Source organism: Rhea pennata, chromosome 6 (assembly GCF_028389875.1).
Source record: "Rhea pennata isolate bPtePen1 chromosome 6, bPtePen1.pri, whole genome shotgun sequence".
NCBI lineage: Eukaryota > Metazoa > Chordata > Aves > Rheiformes > Rheidae > Rhea > Rhea pennata.
Genome location: NC_084668.1, coordinates 12,110,547 through 12,129,229, shown reverse-complemented (window position 1 = coordinate 12,129,229; position 18,683 = coordinate 12,110,547). Strand labels below are relative to the sequence as shown.

The window sequence follows — 18,683 nt, the reverse complement described above, 5'->3', positions numbered from 1 at the left end:
GCTTAACAGCTGCTTTTACAGACCCAACATTTACCTGCTCATCTGCTCAGGAAAGGGACCATCATCTGCTGCCCCTTACCTCAGGGCCAACACCAGGCTGCTTTGCTAGTGGCTTCTATGTATTACCTGAGAGTAGACTGTGGAATCTGTCCCTAGACAGACAAAAACACCTTCAGCTCGCATTGAATTCTTTTGTTGCAAAGGAAAGCTTGTCCAAGAGCAATCACCCTTCAGTGCTCTAACAGGGTTGCAAAATCCTCTGAGAGAGGATCTTGCAGTTCTGGCCCTGAACACAAAGTTTCCAGCAAATTGAAAGGCTCAGAGGGTAATAATGACTTCCATTCAGCCAGCTACCAAGAATGCCACGTCATCCTTCTATTTTCAAAGCTTCACCGAACACTGTCGAGTTGCAAGCCTAACATTTTCCACCGTAAAATGCTGTGATGTCTCCCTACAGTCAGTCTGCCATCACATTTCCAGAAATACTTGTATCTCTTTACTAAGGGCTTCATAGGCAGGAGAGGAATAATCTTTTACTTGCTGGTCAAAACAAAGGTCTCTAGTTGTTTGGGTTTTTTGTTCAATTTTCCTTTTATAATTTCAGACTCTTGCTAGCTAGAGATTATGTCAAATTCCAGGGAGAGCTGAATTCTACCTACACAACAGTCAATGGTTATCCAAGAGAAAGGCGCCTCCATGTCGCATTTGAAATATTTCTCTGTGGAATCAAAAGACACCATTCTGACACAAACATTGGTAATTCATTATGCAGGATCTGGTTTTCCAGTAGAAATAGTAATTCACATAAATTAGGTCCACCCAGCTCTGCCGGAAGATTAAGCTTCTTCTGAGCCAACCACATCATCAAAATGCAGAGGCATTTGGCTATTCCTAATTTAATCTCATTTTACCACGGGGCTGTGTAGTTTTATCAGTCCAGGTTTTCATCTACTCAAACAAAAAGATCCACACAAACCTCATTTCTTGACCAGCTAAATACTGTTTTTAAGAGCAATTCACCAACTCATCACGTTGAATAGAGAAGTCATCTGTAAAGCAAGGCCAATGTTTTCACTATAGCCACTAAGAACTACTGATAAATCAGAGTATGGATTGATTGGGAGAGGAATATTACAGTTGCCTACTTAAAACATCTAGGTGTAGGAGACAAGTGCAAATTCTAAAGTATATTTCTCATTGTGAGGAGGAGGGAGGGAAAAAAAAAGAGCCTTTCCCCAAGGTAATTCTGAAACAAGCAACAGGTTCCTAGCAAAAGCTTCTTCTGAAACATGAAGACTGAGTTTCCCTGTCATCTAACAGGGAGCTATCTTCTTTCTATGGCAACTCTTACTAACTCACACCACCCACACTGCTACTGAGCTCTCTCAGCTCTGTGACGGAACAGGTTTTCCCCCAGGCACAGATGCAAACAAGCCAAGGTCTGAACTGCTCAGTGGGAGAAAACTGACAAACTCTCCATTCAGACCACATACTCGTAGTCCTCTTTGGAGTCTTCCTTCAGAGATAGCTCCTCCCTTGTTAGTGATCACAAAAGCAAAGGGACAGCATAAGCCTTAGTGTAAACACTGAACATTTGCACTGCATCCTGCCACAACTGTCTACTAAAATGAGGTTCTAAGACAAAGCATATCATATTCAAAGCTTAAAAGCATATTACAACCCTAAGAGGATGTGCACCTGTACATAAGGAGACAGTACAAGAACATCATCACCTAGAGCATCTGGAAGCACACCGCTAGAGCTGTATGGCTGTCTAGAGTGGAAGCAGCACCTTGACTGTATGGTCTTGGTCGAAATATATTAGGGAAGCTTATGAATTGCCCTTTTTACTGAACATTAAGTTACCAAAAGCCAAACAGATGAAATCCCCAGGATCTGCAGGCAAGTAAAATGAATATATTTTACCGCTGTGCATGCAAGGGGGAAGGGAACTGAGAAGGAGACTGTGATTTCACCAGGCAATAAGCTGCACATATGCAGTGTGCATTTCAGTGGACCGCTGGGAGTCATCAGGGCAGAGGAACTGCATGCAGACCGATAAAGAGTATCAAAGGAGGCTCTTACCATTTGCATTAACGTAGCTGTAGCACAGGAACGTGGACAGAAGATAATGATGGCAGTAGTTTGTTATATTCATTCAGTGTTCTTCTCTCCCCTCATCTAATTAGAGCAGCCATACACATAATGCAATGCAAAATTATATTGAGTGAATTTAGTCCACTAGTCTCAGCAGACAATTTCTTTTTAGTGTGCTGTCTTTCAACATGCAGCACAATGCAATCTCAAATGCTTAAGATACACGGAGATAAACAGCATGTGTTCATTACAAAGGTTCATTACTGATTATGCCATCAGCATTTTACCCAAAATGAAACATTTCTTTGCTAGCAAGAGAAACAGCTATTTTTGTGGCAAAACATCTGAGTCCTGTTGTAGTATCCTGTCTGCAAACACGGCCAAAAAAATGTCAAGCCTGTTTAAACTTGAGGTTGGATAAAGTCACTTGGGTTTTGCTGGAAAGCTATATTCTCCTGTTATCTGGGACAGCTCCTGTGTTCTGCCAAAATCCAGGTGTGATGACAAAGTGGCCTGGCAGCCATCTCATCAGAAACAACAACAAGAATAGCACAGCTTAGAAACAAGAGCGCAAACATACACCGTTTACACTGTTGTGACCCTTTCCTCACAAAGGGGCAGCAAGCGCTATTATCAGGAAGATATTAGAAGGGACCTTGGAAAAAGAGCAGTGCTTAGCTGCTAATGGAGACTGTTCTGTCCTCATCTGAAGAATACAGTAGAATCAGTAATTCTGAAAGCAGAACAAGGAATTCCTTAAAAAAAAGAGCATAACAACTAATCAGCTGTGAAAGAGCAAAGAAGAGTCTTTAATGGAAGTCTTGCATTATAAATCTAATTCTACATTTAACAAAACAAATCAAAATACACTGACGTTTTGGTCTGCAATAAAACAAAGCATCAACAAACCCTATGAACAGTTGGGAGGTTCATAACAGTAGAAATGGCAATAATTCTCCATGTGAATGACAGGCACCCTTCATCTGCTTCATCATGCTGGAAAAGCCATACGGGTACCGTTTGCTGAAGCTACAGTCAAAGTTAAAACCAAACAGAAAAGCTGGATGCACTTAGGGATAAACAACATTCATCAGTTATGCTTTCATTGACCTTGTGGCAAGGACTAGAGCTGGTGGGAGTTTTCTGGGGGGATTTCAAAGAGCCTCTATCTTTCCATGCTGGCAGCTCAGAGGTTCCATTTACTGCATTCCTCAGCTCTTACAAAATTATATATTATTAGGAAATAAAACCCAATCATACATTGAAACTAAGAAAGCCAAAGAAATGACCTGCCCTAATTAAATCCTATGATCAGATCTATTTCAGAAATGAAGGGTATTTTTTCCAGCTTGCCCAACTCATGCATTCTTGAACGATCTGTTTTGCAAGTCAAAAGCCTTGGCTAAGATTTAGTCAGAATCAGTACTATTTAGCAAGGTGCTATGTACTAATTGTGCTCACCCTGGATAAAGTTGTAACTCCTCAGTGAGGTGTTCTCAGCTACATTGTGTCCTTTTCAGATTACTTAATCCGCCTGTAAGAGAGGAAGAAATACCAAATTTCCCACTAATTGAATCCTGAAAAGCAAAGCCTCAGAGACTCACTGATCGGGTCTCACTAACCCCACCTAAAAAAAACAAAAATTCAACACCTAGAATGAATTAGACACACAGAAATTTCCCTTTCCATCTGGCAGGATTAACAGTTAGAATGCCAGAGTTTGCTAAAGGAATAAACTTCCAGCTCCATATAAAACCTTTCTGAAGCAGAACTTTGATGGTCAACACTCAGACATGAAGCCTCAATTACTTTTTCTGCTAGGGCTGCATAAGAAGGTCCTGGTCTCTACCCCAAGAAAAACAAGGAAGGAATGCAAGTGGCAGTCCAGCACCCAGAAGGAAGCAGCATTTGTGGACTGAAGTAATTACCAAAGTAAAACTCTAGGGGATGGAAACCAGACTGGAAGGCAGCTTTGTCTGTGTGTGAAGGATTTTGGTGCCTCAGTGACTGTAGTGAACAACACAGGTCCATATCCTATTAAAGTCTCACTACTTGTCTAGGGGAGTCACCTTGCACTCTCTCTCTGGGCAGCCTCAGTCCTCAGGAACAAAAGACACACTTAGTGATCTGAGGTGAGAAAAGAGACATTCAGGAAAATATGCTACGAAAAATAAGTAAAAGCTCTAGATTAATTGGTGTGGTTAAAATTTAAGGAGGTTTTATTCACACTCCACTAACACAACATATTTCAGAAATCTGAAGAAGGGGAGGTAGCAGCCACTAATAGCTTCAACACAGAACTACAGCCAGAAATGATGGACTATTTCCAGCTTTGCCACTGACTGGAAGCATGAAAAAGCCTGAGTGCCAAAGCTCTCAGAAAACATCATTAAGAAAGTACCAGCAGAAGTTATTAATTTTTGTTGCTTTAATAGATAGCAAAGATGTCTTTACAGATTAATAGGAGCAATGCTAGTTTGTCTTCCTGCCTGTTCACAGAAAATGGCATCTGTTTTTCCTTAGTTTGTAAGCAGAGCTTAAATTTTGCAATATGCATCCTCTCAGTTTATATATCACCAGCAGGTAAACCTGTCCTGCTCAGGTTTAACATAGAATGACACATTCCAACTCCCAAATACATCTAGTTTTGTTCAAAAAGATACCCCAATTTCCTAGTTTAAGTAGCTATGGAAGCAATAAAGTCAATTTGGGGGGAAGTAAGGATAAAATTACCTTTCTTTCTCTCATTCAGTGCTCATCTTCTTCATACATAAGTAAGAATTTGTCTTAAACTTGTTTCAGTTGTCATCCTAGTAGGTTCTACCCCACTTTTTCCCCAATGATCTACTCCTCCCTCTATCATTTAAAGTCAGGGTCCACTGCTCATGCTGAAGTCCTAAAAGCAATTTAGTTTCATTACTGCCATCAGTCTTCAATGTGAATTGTTATCTGCTAGAAAGTTGCCAAAATCCACATCAGAGGTCAAGCCATCAGAGGAAAGGAAACCTTCAGCTGCAAGTAGTCTAGTCTGAACAACTGGGGATGGCAAGTTAATAATAATAATAATAAGTTAAAAGCTTATTTCTATGTAGGTAGTTGCAACACACTCAGTCACCTAAAATTGCATGAAATAAAGACATGGCATTCTAATGCTAGTTCTTTCTTTCCTTTGCATAGTCCATCCCACCTTTTCTCTGGGAGAAACAAAGTGCTTTATAATTATGGTGTACAGGTCCTTGGGTTGGCCAAGGGGGAAGAAAAAGTGAAGTCACACACCCACTGTGGCCTTCTGCCCCCATCTAGTGGTGCCTATGCCAGAGGTAAAAATCCTTCAAACCAAATCCTTTCACTCAGGCAGGAAAGCTTCACCGTTCTGGGGACTGAGGTCCTCAGCACGGAAAACCTAACGGACTTGTGCTCTAAGACGTGACTGATGCATGCCAGTGTTCGAGCTGGGTGAACCAAGCAGCACGTGGAGGCCTTTGTTCATTAATTCTATATTCTGAGCTTTATTAGCAACTGCTGGGTGTCTTTCTTGGCTTAGACAGAGAGCCATGTAAAACTCAGTAAGTTATGGTCAGCCTAACAGAAGCAACAAATTATATCAGATTTAATTGCTACTAACTGTAGCTTTTTTCATCTAAACTGAAATGGTTAACAGTAGATACTCAAAATGATTAGCAATGTCCTAATTAAAGATTACAGGCATTTCCAATACATCTCATTTTCTAGGTGCAGACAAATGTACAGGACAAAGGGAACATCATTTTCCCCTTTTGCACAGAGAAACAAGGAATAGGAACAATTTTAACAAAATAGCATAGTAACTTGTATTACAGACTTAGAGAAGTATCTTCAGCCTAAACAGCTTATCCCTAAACTTCTACAATGACAAAAAAAAAAAAAAAAAAAAAAAAAAAAAAAAAAAAAACCACACAGATAAAATCACTGGGAGAACAGTGGTCCACACAACAATCCCACTATTTTCTTTTCTTCACAGCAGCTTCTTCAAAGGTAATTTAATTACTAAAGCAGGAACATCATTATTAGACAATGTCTCTACGGACACCACTCCGAACAAACAGCAGGACTGGGAACCTAGTCACAGTTTCTGGATTCACTCTACTAGGCACTGTATAAGACGCAAAGAAAAGACCTACATTTTTAAGTCAAAATAGAACTGCTCCTGACCTACTCAATTTTCACCATTAATTCAAGAGAAAACACAGAAGCCTTATTAAAACCACTGAGAAACGCAGTCACCACTTATGCATTCTTCACTGTGGGCAGCTGACAAGGGACTTCACTTAAAAGCAACCAAATGCACAGATCAGCATCGCAAATGCATTTTGCACTTCCTGCTCTTTTCTTCTGTAAGGCTAGGTGATAAACACTGGTTTTATGCAAATCCTTGGGAGAAAGGAAACAGCCCGCCGGGATCTTGGTCGCACTCGTAGAGTTGTTGCAGAGTCTGGTTCTCCGACACGAGCACTATAAACACGGGAAGCACTAACTAGCCAGCTCTAATCAGCAATTCCATGAGCAGAGGAACTAGCAAGACTGGGTTTCCTACAGCTTTATGGTTTGGCTCTCTGCAATTTAACAAGGTACATGTGTTGCTTCAAGCTTTTCCAGCAGCTGGTATATTTGTAACATCTCTCTCTTCTCCGAGTGTTCTCCAATAAGGGCAGAGATTGTTTTTTCACTTTTATTATCTGTGAATGGGCACGAACATGTGGAGTGTCTCGTCCTCCACCTGCCTAAGTTCATGAAACTTTATCTGAAACATCTCTGTCATGTTTGCTTGAAATTGGTTAACAGATTTGAAAGTTATAGTGAGGAAGGAGGGAAGAAAGAAAAATTGTGCAAGTCTCATTTCCTTAGGAAGCCAGGCCAAAAATAGCACAAAACTATTCATATTAACATTTTATACTTTAGATGACCTCCAGCTTTGTAAGCTGGCCCTATAAATCTCAAGAACATCAGGAATGCCCTAGAAATCCACATTGTGCTGCATTCCTTTTAGCACCTTGTTTCAAATATGCAAATTAGAATGGTGGCAATTAGAACAAAATTAAGGGGTACTTCTCCTATCTGTATTTCCCAGGCTTTCCCAAAATGCTGAGTAAAATTCACAAAGACAAAGTGAGTATGTCAAAAAGTTATTTCTATCTTGTCATATAAGGTGTGAAGAAATGCATGGCCTTTTACTGCTTTCTCCTGTCCCTACTGAAGTTATGGCTTTAAGGACCAAACTGTCAGAAAGGGTGACTGTCATAGACTGTAAACGATAATAGTTTCGGACAAGCCATGTGATGATACTCAGATCAGTTTAATTAAGGCATGTTGTCCAGACCACTTGTAGATTAACAGAAAACTCCATTCATTTAATAAAACCAAACAACCAGATATTTTAAAAAGGCAAAAATTAAGTATACTATATGCCTGAAGTTTTTAGTACAATCATATTTTCTGTGTCTATTGAGATGGCTTGTTTGACACGTCCTCTTTCATGAGATGTGAAGTCTGCTAGAAGAGCCACACACTAGTCTGGGGGGGTGAAATGGGGAAGCAGAGAGCTGTGTAACCTCCAGGCCACCTCTCACTTCCTGACAGAAAGCAGGTCTGGGTAACTTCTACTTCAAATCTCTATTCCTTTCCTCAGACAAAATCAATAGAGATTTGTCAGTGACGGCAATGGATTAGGATTTTATTTCTAGCCAGAGGAAACACTCATTCCTGTGACAGGACACACTCAAGGACAGGCTTGCTGTACCACAGCTAATACTGGTATATTTGCAGTTCTCCTCGTGGTTGTTATCTACACATTAATACACACATACCCTGTACTAAACATTGAGTACAAGTAGACCCAGGAGACCTACAAAACCTCTCTCAGTGCATCTTTCCGTTTGGCAGCGAATCCTTTATAACTGCAGCAGGATACGTGTTCGTTTGTCTCTCACGCTTGACACCGTATTAGGGAATCACACTCTAGACGTGGTTTGCTTCTCAGAACGTCATATGAGATAGTGTCAAAAGCCTAACCACAACACGTAGGACATTGTTATTACTGTTGTTATCATTTCTCTTACTCCTGTCGCAGAAAGGAACGTGACCAGTTGGATGCTGTTTGCTCTCAGCAAAGCCACTCTGGCTGTTACTCATCTCTGTTATGTCCCAGGTGCTTACACACTGTGCTATTATTTCTTTTAGATTTTTCCAGGAACTGAAGTGAAGCTGATGGATCTACAATTCCCCAACACTTCTCCCTGCCTCTCCTTTTTTAAAAGGCAGGCATTATGTTTTGATACTTTCCATTCTTTCAGTACCTCAATGACCTCTCAAAGATAACCAGTACAGTTATGCGAGGATTTCAGCCAGTTCCTTAAGTGTCCTAGCAGGCCTGCTCTTGATAACAAACAGGGCTTTTAAGAAAATGGTTCCTACCAGCATTGAGACATGCAATGCTTGGTGCACAAGTTCTCAGCCTGAAGGCATCACAGTTTTCTGGCTGTTATATTGATCTCATTTCTGCTCATGAGAAGGTCACCAAAGGTTTGAATGTACCACAGGGTCATATAGTTGTTCCTGAAACACAAAAACTTAAAATCTACTAGTTTAGAATAAAAGCCCTGTTTACACCCAGAACTCACATCTAGCTTATCGCTTTCATGCAACTGCCCTAGCATGAGTGCAACTATATTACTAAGAATACATTTAAAATATTTTGCTTCTGTACAGAAACATGACCTCTGTAAAAGATATTGCATACTGTCATACAACAGAACCCACACTAAGAGCCACATTGATATAGGTCATCATCATATTTCAAAACAAATATTCCACTGATAGAAACCCCAGGTATAAGCTATGAGGCATGTTATGCTTGGCTAACAGCAACATTCAAATTATTTGTTTAGTTGGATTCTTTTTCCTTTTGACTGTTCCTAAACAACTAGAGTTTGTGGGAAAGTGCCTGGTATAAAACCATATGCACAAATGGGAAACTATTTTTAAAGACGTGTAAAACATCATTAAAGAAAAGATTTAAGTATTACAAGAAATTTGATGCTGCTCTGGCTCTTACACATCTTGCCTTGATAAACTATGGAAAAAGATATCTAGAAAATGTAAGCCTATTGGCAGCAGTTTTAAACTCCTTCCATAGTTTCCTTGAAAGTGAGGTCTTTTCTTTAGTCCACAAGTTGAAAAAGATGGATGGCCATCTCCTCAAGGCACTAAATTGGAGGAATTACTACCTTCTCCCTGGCTATGCTTTAATGGATACATATAGGTGCCTGGTTCAGGAAGGAGTCAGTACTCTGGAGCAAGCACCCAAGTAAGTCTGAATCAGCTATTTAAATATAGAAATCTCTGTAAGCTTCCCCTCAGCATGTTACCAGGTATTTGCATCATCCTACAACTTTCCTTGTATAAAGAGCCCAAGATGCCTAATTCTGAGCTTCAGATTCCATTCTGAGGAGCAAACACAAAATATGTAATATCCAAGCCTTTCATCTGATTTAATCCTGAGGCATCAGAACAGCTTTCACCTGTGCAGCACCCTTTTTCCATCAATATTTTGTACAGATAAACACAACTGCATTAAAATACCTTGTTTTCAGGACACATTCTGATATTTAATAGAGGGATTCCCATTAAAAAGTAGCCCTATTATTCCAATATTTTTCTATTTTACATATTTTCAGTTTAACATATGCCTATCCATGGTCCTAAAGACCTTAGCAAATAAGTATCACAAATCACAACAACAGTAATTGTCAGTTATACCACAAAGGCAACAAAATACACCAGACAGGATCCAAAGCCTATAAACTCAGCTGTATAGACAGTTATTCCTTTGCTTCTGATGAAAGTTGTTCAGTTCTTCTGAAAAAGCTCTTATTAAATAGGTAGTTTTAGGTGAAGGTCCCAAAGGTCAACTACTTTGGCAGAGATTATTATAGAAAGGACAATTAAGGTAGACTTACATCCATGTGCAACCATTAAGAGATAGAGCCAAAACCAGGAGCTTTAAATTGGGAAGTGGCACCTACTGTATTGAGCAGAGTTCCAAATTTCCATCTCCATGCCCGCGCAGCGCTCCTCTGGGAAAACTTACAAACCTCAGAAATAGTAAAGGGTGGCAACTTTCAACAGGAAATATTCTGCTCTGTAGGCTACCTCTATTTCCTACAAGGGCAATAGAAAGATTCCTAATGATTTCAAGAGGTCACTAGATCACATTTACAAAGCACTTCAGCGTAAATCTGAAATAACTGGCTTTAGAGAGTGGCATCTTGTTGAACCACGTGCATGGGCCCTTTTTGTGAAGGCCTTCTGCAAGTTTCAGTTAAATGACTTAATAAAAGTAGCCTAATATTTGTCTATATCCTATCCAAAGACATTCATACTAGACTTCATACAAAAGCCTCTTCTACTATTTAATCCCTCTCACTGCACAGACTTCAGCACATTTTTTTAGACTGACCTAACATAGTCTTTATTTATTTTTTTTCTGGCATATCTTTCTATCACTTTAATAAAGGTAACAGAGACGTGCAACAATTCTGATAATTATCACTCTAAACTTCATTTTTTGATTGAGGAGATAAGGAAAAAAAAAAGACTTTTAATAGTATAGTCTCTACTAATGCCTCTGTTACAGCCTTCTTCTACAATACTTATAATAGACAAGTCATCCTAGACACCAAAAGGGAATTCCTTGGTGCTTCACTATTCCTGCAATGGCAGTGAAGTGTTACAAGCTAAAATTTAATTCTTGATTATGCCTTTGCAGTATTGTTGCCCTCTGACTATTAGAAGCAATGTTATGGTTGTTAGCAATACACATACCTGAGAGCAGAATGGTAACTGGGTCTAAACTGCCAACAATATAGAAATCTAATTTAAGTGACATTCAGAAATTCCACAGAAACTTGTCACCCCACCTCTTATCAAAGCATCTGAGAATATTTTTCAATTAGTTTACCCTTTAAGGCAAATTAACTGTGTCTGAAATTAATCAGTATTATTCTCCAGCTACAAACATGGAAAACAAAGCAAAATGAGGACAAATAATGTCATGGCCAGTCAACGTCATGGCCACAAACAGAAGCACCTCATCCAATTTCTCTCCTTGCTCTCTATGAAGCAAATCTAAGAACAGAAAGTACATAGACTTCACAAAATACTGACAATGTTTATCAAAAAAGATTTTAGGAAGCTCACACGCAGTAAGGGTTAGGTTACTGAAATTCATTACATTCCTCTGGAAAAGTTAACACTACCTCAAGTATATGAGTAAGAAGTATTGTATAGCACATTCATTCCAAATGTGCACTTTGCAACTTATTTCATGATATGAAGATTAATTGAAGAAGGAAATATTTAACTGGGAGCCAAAGCACAAAAATTTGAGGAGGAGAAGCGGTCAAGTCAAATGCAAAACAAAAGCAAATTTGACACATGCAGCAAGAAGCAACAGATTAAAAGAACATTTTTTGTTTACCTCAACCAAAATATTTTTAAAGCTACTTCATTTTTTTAAAAACATTAAAATATTACTCTATGTCTAAAAGTATTGCTCTCCAGATGCTTTCATGTTTCACATGACTTATAAAAGCTAAACAAGGTAATGAAAGGTAAACAGTTTTAATTGCAGCTTTCAAGCACGTGTTTAGAGGCTCTCATTGACTCTCTGATATTATTTCATTAGCACAATGTAGTTAACTGCAAAATAGGTATGCTGGTATCTAGGTTCAGATACTGCAGTAGTCTAGTTGTATTTTACAAGATGCTAATGTTCTATATTCTTCAAAACTTATACCTTTCTAATCCAAACACAACCATTACTACCACTGCCAGTATATCATAAGATGAAATAGACTCTTTCCACAAACCTAGTAGGATTTGGTAGTTTTCTCTAGTAGAAAAAAGGAAAAAAAAAAGTTAATAAAGGATGTTACAATTTTCCTCATTCTGCAGATAGGGCTCTCTGGGCAATGATGCCTACTCAGTGTTGGCTTGGTGACAGCCAACAAGAGAACCAAGGTCTCCCATGTCCCTGGCCACTGTAAGCCACAGTCCCTCCTTCCAGGTATGAAGGCCATAACCACATATAGCCTGACAAGCAATTTAAATAAAGCCTCCAGTATCTTCCCTACTTCTACGGGCCCTACATAGCTCCTAAGGGTCAAGAGAGGAAAATTCAATAATGCAAAAAGATATTGCCTAGAGGTATCAGAAAGACGTGGGGACAGGAAAGATGAAACCAGAGCAAATTAATACTAAAAGCAGAGCAGGTAATGTCTACTGACCAAAAAACATTTGGTCACAGGAGTCAGAGCTCCTGGAAGCAAAAAACAGCAGTGGGACACAGCAAAGACCCTCCCTTCTCCTCATATGCAGCAATAACTTGGCAAAGAGATAGAAGCTGAATGAACTGACCAGTCTCATGGAGATGGACCTGCAAGCTGAGAAATAAGGCAAAAAAGTCAACTGTATCAATGGAGCAACTGGTGGCAATCAAGAAAACAGCATCTGATCTGTTAGGGGAAATTCAGACAGTGGTTGTTGGTTACAGCTCAAAAGCCATTTGAAAGACACTTGTCAAAGGCTATGAAGTTTGCTTCTTTGTGACAGTGACCCAGCTTGGTGAAGAAGCCACCTCAAAGGGCCAGTCACTACAGCTCTTTAAACAGCACAACACTTAGGCTAGTGGCACTAATTTTGTTTGGATTATCCCAGGGATTAACCAGCCCTTACTGTGAGCTGAAGGCTGTGCCTTCACTATGTATGGGAAGCTGAAGTCAAACAAGCTGTTCTGTTTTTGTCTACTTGCAAACATCTCCTGGTAAAGAGATAATTCAAGCATGGGATGCTGTGATCACCAGAGTTTTCAGACTCCCACCACTGGGGGAATCTCCAAGGAGCACCATGCAAGAGGGTTGTGACATGAGGCAGGGGAGGAGCACCCGGCCAGCTAAGCAATGGGCCTTGCCTTTCTTTCCTATTTATGCTTTTTTGCCAATACACAATTAGTTTGCCTGCTTAGCTTTCTGCCTGAAAAACTGCTGCTATCATAGCTACTGCCGTATACGCTGACCTGGCAAGAGTTCCTCTCCAGCCCTTCCCGGGGTATGGGTAATATATTTTTAAAATATGTTATAGATATATATTATTTTATTTAAATTTTATTATATTGTTATATATATTTAAAGCTCTTTCAGACTGGACAAACTCCACTGAATCAGCAAAACTACCTACTCCTGACTTATATTTGTGTATAAAAAAAAGAAGTCCATCTAGCCCCTTCCTCCAACACTTACACAAAAGATTTACAGGAAATAGAAACTGTAAGTGCCTATTACGCATGATCTAAGACCCACTGAAGTCAATGAACTATTAAGTTAAGCAGTCACTGCAACAGGACCTGAGTACTTAACTATTAACTAACTAAAATGAAGCATCTGTCTCACTGCAGCATTGTCTTATGTCCAAGTTAATACCAGGATTAGGTGGTACACATACAGTAAGAGTCTGTACAAAAAGTACTCAAGTTTTCAGGGACTTCCTATTTAAATTTTTTCTCTAGGATGGTTCCTGAACTAAAGGAAATCCATCACCTTCCAGTTTATCTAGGGTCATGACTGGAGTTACAGGCCTTAATGCATTTCCATGGCAGATCAGTCCAATAATTCTACATGCCAAGAAGGAACTTTTACTGTAGAAGAAATGGCTAAAGACTCTTCCTGAGGTTAGACGCACTGCAAGCTCTCTCAGCTATATGGACTTACTACAGCTAGAAGCCAGCCCTCACAATTTACTTGCTCTATCAATACTACACTGTCCTGAAGGAGGTCTCACTTTTCACTGATGTAGTAGCTGCATTTGGTGCCGGGGAAAGGAGAGCATTGGCACTTGAGCTTTGTAATAAAAACCAAGTGCTCTGCCTCTTGAAGAGCATTTACAAAGAGTTCAGACTTAACACCATTTTCTCATCAGCTCACATAGTGGATACAAAAGTCTTAAGTACTGAGAGGCACCAGGGATGTTTCTAAAGCCACTGTTTTTTTTTTTCCCTCTGCTTCTGTTTTTTGCAGATACAGACAGAACAGTGTTGGTTTGCTCCTGCCAGAGGGAACTCCTTCCCTAAATTTGATAGCTAAAAGCACTGGCATCCCAGGCACTCTTTGCCAGCTGGGCTCTGCACACACATATCTCAGACTGCTGATTCTTTGAGGCTGCTTTAGTTTGACTCACTGGTCTCAGAGAGACTGAGCGCCTAAGCTAAGTTTTACCCAGGGTTCACTTCTCCCACAGGGATCAGCAGGCATTTATAAACACTATGGGCACATCTATGAAAGCAGGTACACTGGGTTTTTAAATGTAGAATTAGGAAAAGAATTACAAATAAAGCAAAATGCAATTCCAGTTTGTACTAAACCACAATGGATGTTCTCAGTACCCTCCCCTCTAGCAGTCCTTTGCACATCACATCCCTGTCCCTGGACATGGAGATAACTGCTGAGATAGGTTCCTGAATCACCGCTGTACCCTTTGGATCCAACACTGTATCCTTTGGATACAATGTGCATCCTCTGATGGCTCAAAATGGAATAGACATTTTGGATATTCAAAGATGATTTCCTGACCATAGTTACCCCATTATCACCTGAGACACTGTTCCTGGTATTGGGATTATAAGTACTTTAGGACATCTCTTCATGTTTGGCCAGCTTCCTTCGCTTACTGTGAACCGCTTATTTTACACTCCCAGCTCCAAGTGAGACTAATCATGCATGAGTGAAATACATGCATGAGAACTTTGGGTAATATGAAATTTTAAAAGCGTATTGATCTCTACCACCTTACCAGTTCCCTAGGCCACACATTATTAACATAGGCAATAAACCTAGAAACAAGTTCTGTGCCCAGCCTTGCCTGCAAAACAAGGGTGCTGTGTCCTAAACCAGCCTTTACTGGAATTTGTGTGCCTCTACTTGTGCAGCAGGTGTGCACCTATCTGGGGACATTTGATCATTCCACACAAAGGCTTTTCAAAGTATGTGGGAGCTAGACTTAAACCCAGTTACTACCAGTTCCTAGTGTGACCACTGTTTCAGGAACACGTCTATAGAAAAGCATGTCTGAAAGTGCTGGCAGATTCTTTTACAAGGTTTAAAATAGTTATCAGCTCACTTGAGTGAAATAGGGCTGGTTTGGGGAGTGTTCCTGGCAGGGTGAGAAGGCACAGGTCTGTATTTGTACTTTCAACTTCTCTGTTCTAGGCGCGATTCTGCAGGAACTGTACTGATTGCTACATGCAGATAAGTTCAGATAGCTTCGTTCTTGCAAGCCAATGTTGCTTCTTCTTAAAGGGGAATCTCATCTCTTCTACTCATCTTCCCACATGCTGGCAAGCTGTTACTCACCAGAGGAAAGAGGGCACGCATTTATAGGATACATAATTTTCCAGATATTCTTGATAGTGGTAACTGCCTGCCTAGGATTCTGGCAGATTTCTTCCAGCTCCCAGAACTGTATGGAATAAATAAATGACATAAAATAAAATGGGAATATACAGGCAGTGGCTGAATATAGTCACACTGATGATGTTGTGTGACAGCTCCCACCCTGAGATGCAACGTCGAGCCTAGGATGGGACATCACACAGCAATAAATCCACCATAGGGATATAAAAAAAGAAAGAAAGAAAAAGAAAAGAGAGTCCACATGGTATCAGCTGAAAAAAAAAAAAAAAAAAAAAAAATCAAAGCACACTTAACAGAATGAGCAGTTAGTTCTGCCAATGCCAGAACTCACAGAAGCTGGTTTCCTCCACATTTGCGTCTTGTGGCAGACCCACTCACTCTGGATGAAGCTTTTCTGTGGGTTTGACAGTTACAAGAGTCTTGTCTGTGTTGATGCTTTGACTTTCACTAAAGCACTGTGACTCTGTGAACACTGACACCTCAGCCTTTCCCCTCTGAGAGCATACTCTCTCTCACCTGACCAGGAGCTCTCCTCCCTGTTAGGTTGATGTTTTCATGTTTGTACCAAAGCCCTGAAAGCCTGCTCCGCAACAAGACTAGAGTGTTTTTGCCAGCAGGAGAACAGTGGACACAGGGTACTATTTGAGGTGTGGGATGAGGAAGGAAAAGGGATATTATAAAAAATAATTTGAACAGGGCGATACAAGGCACCATAGTTTGAGTTAACTTTAGATTTCAAGTGGAAGAGCTTTTGGCAGCCTGCCCAGATTCCTTGGCCTGGTGCCTACCAAGTCCTCAGAGACTATTTTTATCATTATTTATTTATTAAATTTAACTATCTTGGGGCTGGACTGCAGACAGACAGAATCTAAAAATGCAGACACTCAACAGAAAGCTAGCTGGGAGGCAGGAGGAGAGGTTAATAATAGCTGGTCCTGTCCCACTGAAGAGTAAAAGAACTTCTAAGGGAGTTTGTGGCTTAACAGGCTTAAATTCTTGCAATTCTTTTAGGCACCACGTTGCCTAGAAAGAGAAGGTGCTGGCTCACCTGGCAGGTACACGTGCCCTTTCCATACAGTTTGACAGAGCAGATAATTAACAGCTTATGAATTCTGAGAAAGGTCACTGTCTAGCAAGAGCTAGAAAAGGATGCCATGAAATCTGACAACCCACCATATCAAACCTGAGCAGCAGAGACCACTTGTAAACAGCAACTTGAATCAATAACTGACTCTCCATTACCAAGTTACACCGCAGGGACTGCTTGTAACTAAGCACTTAGATCTGCTTCTGCTATTACATACCCAGTATTTTGCTAGTGCCTTAAAGGAGTGCCTAAAGACATATTCCCTTTAGTCCTTCCCAACCTGTCCTGGAACAAGACCAAAGATACTATATATCCCCTTATGAAGCCCAAACCGTACTCTTTGCTATTTGGATATGCAAATCCAGCCAAAGCCACAGACAAAACCGATTGTGCCAAAAAACATTTCCAAACGAATGAAATGCACAAGTTTCTTTTGAGAAACCTCTCTGTAGCTGTTCTGTATCTGATCTTTCAAAGAATCAGGTCTGGGAACACGAAACTATACTAAATAAGACTAATTCTTTCTAAAATAAAAATACTTCGCACTCAAATGCTTTCTATCCATGGGCCATAAAGCACCTTTTGTAAAAGCAAGCACTGCCCTGGTTTCCCATAGGGAAGCTGAAGCAAGGCGTGCAAATCACTTGTCCAGGGTCGCACAACACAATACGGTATTGTCAGCTCCTTTGACCTTGCTTTTCCAGTGCTTACCTTGCCCTATTGTGCTGCCTGGTCAGTGTGTTGATAGACAACAACAGGCTTTTTATTCCAACAAAGGCCTGTAAATCACAACCACCAATCTGCCCATATCACACCTGGGTTTAACTGAATCAGGCGCTGGTGGCCATTGCTAGCACAACACTGATGCAGGAAACCTCAGTGTACTAGCACTTTAACAGCATGACCTGTGCAAGCATGACACAGCATACAACTGGCACTGCCATGCAGAAATCAAAGATTCACTTTTGCTGCTACAAGACAGCAGGTTTTTTTCCACAGGACTACAGCATGGTTCATGGGAGTTCACACAATTCTGCATGTTGTCTCGGTGTAATGTTTCCCTTGGTGTCAGTGGGATTTGCAGATGCAGATAGGTTCATAGGTATAACAACACCTTAGCGCACCCTGAAAGAGTCAGGATATGTTTAGATTATCTGATAAATTCGAGGTCTCTCCCTTTTGCTCACGTAAGTCTGAGAACTACTCTCCAGGCTTGGAAATTTGGATGTCTCTTTAGGCAGGACTGAATCATGGCCCAAACCATTATGATGCAGGACAATATTTTAGCAATACATTACAGACTATATGCAAGAATCCTACTAAATAATGCTTTAATTGTAGTCCAAGGCCTATAACCCATCAAACACAACATCTTCCTTTTTCCTATTTAGAGGAATACCTTAGCTAGCAAGGACATTTCAATGCGACATGCACACATCTCAAAATGCAAACAGGAAAAGAAAATGGGATGTTTGACTTCTAATGATTCAGCCTTGTTTAAAGTTTCCTCTGTGGCATTCTGCTGGCTGAGTCACTTCGCTGTGCATGCTTTTTCAGTAAGCCTTCTTCTGGCTTCATTCACCTGAAGTGTATCTCTGTTTAGGCTGTAAGGATATACAACTCTACCCAGTGTGCTCTTGTAATGCTATACGCACTCAGCTAGCCAATGAATGAATGCATAGCTATATTTTAGTTTTAATGCAATTGCAGTGATTAAGGGGACAAAAATCCACCCTTTAAAAAAGCATTTTTATTTCAAGAGTAATCTTGAGACAGACAGAACTGCACTTGTACACCACTTTTCATCTTTAGAAGAACTTTGCTAAACATTAACTAGTTGCTCCTCGTATCACCTGTGACATGGTCTCTATAAACATGCATTAATTTCCTCATCAGTTTAACAGAGATGAGTTTGATATGTTAAAATGAGTTGCTAGAGACCAGAGATTGCATTAAAGACGTGCATTAGAACTTGGGTCCTACAGGCTCCCAGCCTTGTG

The 18,683-nt window shown here is 40.3% G+C and overlaps 1 protein-coding gene across 1 annotated transcript in view; it reads right to left on the bottom strand.

Moving 5' to 3' along the window:
- The window catches only part of ADCY5 (adenylate cyclase 5), a 222,248-nt gene that overhangs the window by 183,298 nt on the left and 20,267 nt on the right, over nt 1-18,683 (bottom strand). The gene's annotated exons all lie outside the window — the stretch shown is intronic.